Below are 8,330 nucleotides of genomic sequence, written 5' to 3' on the forward strand. Positions count from 1 at the left end.
ATGTCTATTACTACAGGTACTACTACTGGAAGTAGAAGTACTATCTAAAAAAATGTAAAAATAGAGAGAAAAAAAAGTGAAACACACACACTTTATTAAACATTAACAAAAATTTAGTTATAAAAAATGTATATTTTGTTAAAGAAATTTTTTTCCATCACTACTGCATCCTTTCTTTTTTTTTTTTTTGGTACCCAACAAAGGTGCTAAAAATGCAATTTCCACACAAATGAGAAAACGCCATAAAAAACGCTCGAAAAAACGCTAGACACAGGACATTGCACTAGCGTTTTTTCAGGCGTTTTTTTTTTCAATCTAAAAAACGCAGGACAAAAAAACAAGTAGAAACTTACCTTATATTTTCATACACAGACCCATATGAGGGCTTGTTTTTTGTGTCATAAATTTTACTTTGTAATGACATCACTCATTTTACCATAAAATGTACGGCGCAACCCAAAAAATATTATTTATGTGGGGAAATTGAAAAGAAAACTGCAATTTTGGTAGGTTTTGTTTTCACGCTGTACACTTTATGGTAAAAATTACATGTTTTCTTTATTCTGTGGGTCAATACGATTAAAATGATACCCATTTCATGTGCTTTTTTTTTTTTTTTATAATTTTACCACTTAAAAAAAATCTCAAACTATTTGAACAAAATTAGTATGTTAAAAATTGCCCTATTTTGACTATCTATAACTTTAAAATTTTTCTGTAGACGGGGCAGTATGAGGGCTCATTTTTGGCGCCGTGATCTGTACTTTTTATTGGTACCACTTTTGCCTATATTTAACTTTTGAATCAATTTTTATTCATTTTTTTTAATAAAATGTGACAAAGCAGCAATTTGGGACTTTTTTTCATTTAACATTTACGCCGTTCATCATATGGTATAATTAACATTATATTTTGATAGTTTGGATATTTACACACGTGGCAATACCAAATATGTTTATTGATTTTTTTATTTTACGCTATTTGGGGGTAAAATGGGAAAAAGGGACGATTTACATTTTTATTAGGGCTAGGAGATTTTTCACTTTTTTTTTTTTACACTTTCTATGTCGCTATAGGGGGACTATTTATAGCAATCATTTGATTGATAATACTGTTTAGTGCTATGCATAGGTATTGCACTGATCAGTGTTATCGGTGATCGTCTGCTCGATCTCAGATCAGAGCAGAAGACCCCTGGAGACGGCCGGAGGCAAGTGAGGGGACCTCCGGCCACCATGCTGGAAGATTGGATCCCCGTGGCAGCGCTGCGGGCGATCTGATCATCCATTTTAAGTGCCGCACTACTGCTGGTGCCGTGATCTGTATTGATCACGGCATCTGAGGGGTTAATGACGGACATCAGCATGATCGCTGATGTCCGCCATTACCTGTGGGTCCCTGGCTGCTGACAGCAGCCAGGACCTGCCGTGCATGATGCGAGCACTGATCCGGTGCTGGCGGTCATTGCATGGCGTAAATGTACGTCATGGTGCGCTAAGTACCACTGCACCATTGTCGTTAAGGGGTTAAGTTTGCAGCTCACCCTGCGGGCATCCACTTTGAGCCCCGCTTTCCTGCCTGCTGCCATGGTTCTTATTCTGTGTTTAAGCTTTGGCCTAACAAGTACACTTCTAATTCTTTCTCCACCTTTCATTGCTTGATGAAACTCTTGATGAGTGTTCTATCCACCATTTTGTGCCTAAGCATTGTTGGTTTCTTCTGTTCATAATGAAGGTGGGCTGTCCTGACCCTGTTATTCCGTGTATCCTGACCTGTACCTGTTGTCTGGTTCTCGATGCCTTACCCCTTCTGTACCATACTGAGTCTCCTGTTGCAGACCCGGATTGCTGACCTAAACCTGTGCCGCCTGCCTCAACCACAGGCTGTATTTAAGTAAGTATATGCCTTATCCCTGGGTACTGTTCTAACTTTCCTGTGTACGACCGAGAATGATGACTACTCCTACTTGCCTGATCGTTACCCACACTGGGACCATGCTTCTGGATCAACCTGACCTAGAGGGCCAAAAAAACAAGCTTGTTTGGTAGTACAGTGGGTCCATACTTGTTGCCTGTTAAATAAATGGACCTTTGGCTGTGATAATTACCCTTCCTTTCTCAACACAGTAATAATGCCCCCCCCCCAAAAAAAAAAAAAAAAAAAAATCGGCTAATAGAAAAATAGGGTCCACTCTTGAAAAACAGTAGCACCCCCAATAACTAATGGGTGGGTCAAAGTACTTGTGTTTTAATTTTCACCTCTTCTTTTTATGTACATCACCATGGATGCAGTTGGAATATGAATCACTAACTTACTTTATCAATCAATAAGCAATTTTAGCATTTAGTTACAAATAGAAATGGGGACTAAGGAAAGAATTAATCATTGGTTTTACCCAGTTGTTTTTTTTGGAGGTTGGTAAATTGCCACACATTTTTGCACATTTCTGCGCAAAAAAGAAAAAATTGTGACTTTAATGTGTACATTCTTTTTAAATAAGTAGTGTAGTTAAAGTCACAAGAGCTCTTACTTTTACAGTGGTAGCTGATTTATCAAATATAACTATTTAAAAAAGTTGCAAGCGCATGCATGAGCTATTTATTAAGAATGTGCACCTTTTCGATACATTTGAGGGAAGTTCACAGAAAAACAGCAGTAAAAATAACTTTATTAACAGTTACAATGATAAATTCCCCCAGAAGAGCCTACCTCCAATTGTGAATATACGCACTTAACTTTATGATTCCAGGAGATTTATTTTCCGCAATCCTTACATACAGTATTTAACGTTTTGGTCCTGACGACCCTCTTCAGCACTCAGGATTGCTGTGCAGGTGTTGAAAAGATCTATAGGTCACATGTACACATGGCCTTTTTCCTGACATCTAGCCTACGCCTCCCCAGCAATCCTGATTTCTTCCCACTTCTGGAAAAAAAAAGTGCTCTTTGTTTTAAAGTAAGGAAATAGTGGCCCCAATATTCTCTGGAAAATAATAAACATTATAATTAACCTTGCTCGTTTTCACCAGAATTCTAGTGGCTAAGGCCTCCACTGCCCTGTGAAGTCAGTGTCATCCTGGCACCAGTTGGGTATTACCTAATGTCATTGTACTGCATATTGCTGAGATGCTTATAGCACATCTTCTACATTACAAACCTAAAGTGACCTAGGCATAAAGAACGACTGGGGACAGAACCAATTGCTCCCTGCTCTGCTACAGATTTCAACTGTATTCCTTCCGCAGAATGCGAAAACTGTTTAAACTGGAGCTTTTCTTGCAATCTAGGATACCAGGTCAAAAGTCTTGATCCCTGGGCCTCCCCCAATGTCAGCCAAAGTAAAAAGCAGAAAAAAAACTGCATATGTAACTTATAATGTATGAAAATGTTCCTATTTATAGATGGATGAACGGCATGTACAGCTGGACTGTACATCAGGAGGTTGACTCGTTAGGCAAGAAGAGAAGAAGCAAAGCCCCCTATGACCAGCTGTTGTTTTTGAGCCGAATAGAATCCCGGAAAATGCAAAAGACAACAGTCTTCCAGAGTCCAGAGGAATGCTTATCTACATTTCAGTAGCACAGTAAAAATAATCATGGCTTTTTCACTCTTTTTCCCCCACCCCCTTCCTAGTTTAAATACTCCTTTGCAAAGTCTTGGAATTGTTCACTGAGTACATTAGTTCCTTTGAGAGAAATATGAAAAACATCTTTTTTTGTACAGTTCCTTTCTATTACAAGTAGAGCTATCATGAGACACAAAGCCAAATCGTTGCTCTTGACACCGTTTACTAAGCCATAATTTGAACTCCTTAATGCGCCTCTGCCTATCATTCTGAACGTTATGTACAGGCAGAACTTCAGAAAATGAAACAGTGGATGCAAAATCCTTCACCTCTGAAACTTCATTGCAAGCCATAAAGGATAGGATTATGGAACATCTAAAATCCCATGGATTGCGAGATGAAAAACAACATGGGTTTACTTCAGGGAGATCATGTCAAACAAATCTTATAGATTTTTTTGACTGGGTGAGTAAAATAATAGATGGCAGAGGAGCAGTAGACATTGCATATCTAGATTTTAGTAAGGCTTTTGACACTGTCCCACATAGAAGACTTATCAATAAACTGCAGTCATTGAGCTTGGACTCCAATATTGTTGAGTGGATTAGGCAGTGGCTGAATAACAGACAACAGAGGGTTGTAGTCAATGGAGTATATTCAGAGCAAGGTCTTGTTACTAGTGGGGTACCTCAGGGATCTGTACTGGGACCAATATTGTTTAACCCCTTAAGGACCGGGTTTTTTTCTGGTTTTGCATTTTCGTTTTTTGCTCCTTGCAATTTTGCGACAAAATTGGAAAAAAAAACACTGTTTTGTAACTTTTGGGGGCTTCCGTTTCTACGTAGTACATTTTTTGGTAAAAATGACACCTTATCTTTATTCTGAAGGTCCATACGATTAAAATGATACCCTACTTATATAGGTTTGATTTTGTCGTACTTCTGGAAAAAATCATAACTACATGCAGGAAAATTAATACGTTTAAAATTGTCATCTTCTGACCCCCTTTTTGATTTTTCCGTGTATGGGGCGGTATGAGGGTTCATTTTTTGCGCCGTGATCTGAAGTTTTTAACGGTACCATATTTGCATTGATAGGACTTATTGATCGCTTTTTATTCATTTTAAAATTATATAAAAAGTGACCAAAAATGCACTATTTTGGACTTTGGAATTTTTGCGCATACGCCATTGACCGAGCGGTTTAATTAATGATATATTTTTATAATTCGGACATTTCCGCACGCGGTGATACCATATATGTTTGTTTTTATTTTTATTTACACTGGTTTTTTTTATGGGAAAAGGGGGGTGATTCAAACTTTTAATAGGGGAGGGGTTAAATGATCTTTATTCACTTTTTTTTTTTCCACTTTTTTTTTGCAGTGTTATAGCTCCCATAGGGACCTATAACACTGCACACACTGATCTTTATCATTGATCACTGGTTTCTCATAGGAAACCAGTGATCGATGATTCTGCCGCTTGACTGCTCATGCCTGGATCTCAGGCACTGAGCAGTCATTCGGCGATCGGACAGCGAGGAGGCAGGTAGGGACCCTCCCGCTGTCCTGTAAGCTGTTCGGGATGCCGCGATTTCGCTGCGGCTATCCCGAACAGCCCATTGAGCTAACCTGCAGTTTTTGTGCTGCGCGCTATTAGCGGCGGGTCCCGGCTTCACTATGACGCCGGGCCCGCCGTGATATGATGCGGGGTTACCGTGTAACCCCGCGTTATATCACGGGAGCAGGACCAAGGACGTACCGGTACGTCCTTGGTCCTTAAGGGGTTAATAACTTCATAAGTGATATCGCAAAACGTCTCGATGGTAAGGTGTGTCTTTTTGCTGATGACAAAAAGATATGTAACAGGGTTGATGTTCCTGGAGGGATGTGCCAAATGGGAAAGAATTTAGGAAAACTAGAAGAATGGTCAGAACTCTGGCAACTGAAATTTAATTAACAAGTGCAAGATAATGCACCTGGGGCGTAAGAACCCTCGGGAAGAATATAGAATATGTGACACAGTCCTGACTTCAGTATCTGAAGAGAGGGATTTAGGAGTAATTATTTCAGAAGACTTAAAGGTAGGAAGACAATGTAATAGAGCAGCAGGATACACTAGCAGAATGCTTGGATGTATAGGGAGAGGTATAAGCAGTAGAAAGAGAGAAGTGCTCATGCCGCTGTACAGAACACTGGTGAGACCTCACTTGGAGTATTGTGCGCAGTACTGGAGGCCGTGTGTCCAAAAGGATATAGATACTCTAGAGAGAGTTCAGAGAAGAGCTACTAAACTAGTACAGTGGTCCCTCAACATATGATATTAATTGGTTCCAGGAGAACCATCATATGTTGAAACCATCATATGTCGAGTACACATGTCTATGTAGAAATGGTAATTGGTTCTGGGGCCTCGGAACCATTGTATGTTGAATACATATCTCTATGGGAAACTGCTAATTGGTTCTGGGATGACCATTGTATGTGGAGTGTATGGGGAGTGTTTAACAAACCAGGGTTCCTCCAGCTGTTGCACAACTACAACTCCCAGCATGCATGTACAGCCATTGACTGTCTGGGCATGCTGAGAGTTATAGTTTTGCAACAGCTGGAGGCACATTGATAGGGAAACATTGATGTATGGGGTGTATAGTGTGTATATGTATTGTATGTGATGTGTGACATCGCATACAGTACTGTACAGTTCTTTAAATACCTTCAGGGGGGACAGAATGTCCTTCATTACAATCCTGCCGACTACAGCTCTATAGGAAAGGAAGGGGAGGGCAGCCAACAGCTCATTGGATGCCTGCAGCAAGATGCTGCAGGCTATTGGCTATGGCTGCACTGGGGGGCGGGGCTTACACGGAGCTCACAGTGGAAGCCTGCGTGAGTTAGCAGGACAGCATGTGAGTAACAGGAGGCAGAATGGGGCACATGGGGCACATTATACAACTATCTGTCATTTGCTGAAGTTGTCAGTGCTGTCAGATAGCTGTTTGTATGATGGCCCCGACACACAGCAGCATCATATGTCGAGGCTGCCTTCAACATACGATGGGCTCTGAGAGGCCATCATATGTTGAAATGATCATATGTCGGGGCCATCATAAGTCGGGGGATCACTGTACATGGATTGCAGGATAAAACTTACTAGGAATGGTTAAAGGACCTTTAACATGTATAGCTTGTAAGAAAGAAGAGACAGGTGAAATGATAGAGACTTTTAAATACATAAAGGGAATCAACATGGTAAATGAGGAGAGCATATTTAAAAGAAGAAAAACTGCCACAAGAGGACATAGTTTTAAATTAGAGGGGCAAAGGTTTAAAAGTATATCAGGAAGTATTACTTTACTGAGAGAGTAGTGGATGCATGGAATAGCCTTCCTTCAGAAGTGGTCGCTGCAAATACAGTGAAGGAGTTTACACATGCATGGGATAAGCATAAGGCTATCCTTCATATAAGATAGGGCCAGGGACTATTGATAGGATTCAGATTATTGGGCAGACTAGATGGGCCAAATGGTTCTTATCTGCCGACACATTCTATGTTTCTATTTCTACATGTATTGCCCCTTTAAGTGAAGAGCGACTTAATAAAAACAAATACAGATCCCACATTTCTACTGAAAATGAATTTTTCCTGCTCTAGCTCATAGAAATCATTGCGAGTGGGGGCGGCTATTAAATCTATATGCGCCAACATATGAATAGTGAAAACCCCTTTAACTAAGCAAGAAGAATTGTTTAACATGTCTTTATTACAAGAGGAATACAACTAATATGGTCCTTATGAAGACTCTTTATACCCTATTGTGGTACTGATATGTTTAAGCGAACATGGTTGCTATTAATCATTGAGACCATACCAGGTCTGAAGAAACATACCGTATGTGGGATGATATACAACGCAGTGGAAAAAGCAGAACTATCTAATAACCAAGTCTTTCTAGTTACATTTGGAATGTGCAGTCTGAGGATTTCTCATCCCACACACTTGACTGAGAGTGTGTGAATTTATTGTCACATTCTTGTAGCACTCCATCAATCAGTGCAGAAAGGACCTGATTTTTTATTTTATTATTACTGTTGTCTTTGGAAGTTAACTGATTTCCTTCAACTTTACTGTTTTCTGTGCTTTACATTTTATGCTTTGCCTTTTTGTTCAAAAATATTTTTTAGGCATTTTTGGGAGACTGTCTGTTCTATATTGTATTGATCTCAGTAGAGTTACTGTTCACATGGTAATTGTCATTTGTTCCTTATTGGTATAGCCTAAGATACAATATATAATTTGCTGGTCTAATATTTGTTGAGCCATGTGTGAGGAACAGAGGGTTTGTATTTGTTATAACTAGTTATCAGAGAATATCTAGGGCGGCACTGTAGGTATATAGTATGAGTTTACAACCTCTTTAGGAGTATGGTTTATATAAATAATTGAATTAGAATACAATATAGAAACTCTCCAACGATGGACAGAGAAAAATGCCTACATATTTTGATGGAGAGATTGTATACTGTAAACTGTGCACAGGGTTATGTAAAGGTGGTAGGAAGGTATTGTCATATACGATGGCTAAAATATGTATCCATGTTGCATTGTGGCTGCTTGTCATTCTTTACTTGTAATATATGTCCTGCCAAATGTCCATCGGTATGCACACTTTTTAATCCCATTACTTTCTTCTGTGTTAGTATAGCATTTCAAAGAATCCCTCCTGTTTGGTCACCCTGCCAGGAGACGACCGTCTAAGCTAT

At 39.5% G+C, this 8,330-nt stretch overlaps 1 long non-coding RNA gene across 1 annotated transcript in view; it reads left to right on the forward strand.

Annotated features, from left to right (window-relative positions):
- LOC130355973 (uncharacterized) overlaps positions 1-3,643 on the forward strand; it is an 88,641-nt gene extending 84,998 nt beyond the window's left edge. The window contains exons 4-5 of the long non-coding RNA XR_008888720.1: positions 1,735-1,893; positions 3,402-3,643. This is a non-coding gene — a long non-coding RNA (uncharacterized LOC130355973). The remainder of the gene's footprint in view (positions 1-1,734; positions 1,894-3,401) is intronic.
- Positions 3,644-8,330: the final 4,687 nt, after the last annotated feature.

Source organism: Hyla sarda, chromosome 2 (assembly GCF_029499605.1).
Source record: "Hyla sarda isolate aHylSar1 chromosome 2, aHylSar1.hap1, whole genome shotgun sequence".
NCBI classification, from domain to species: Eukaryota; Metazoa; Chordata; class Amphibia; order Anura; family Hylidae; genus Hyla; species Hyla sarda.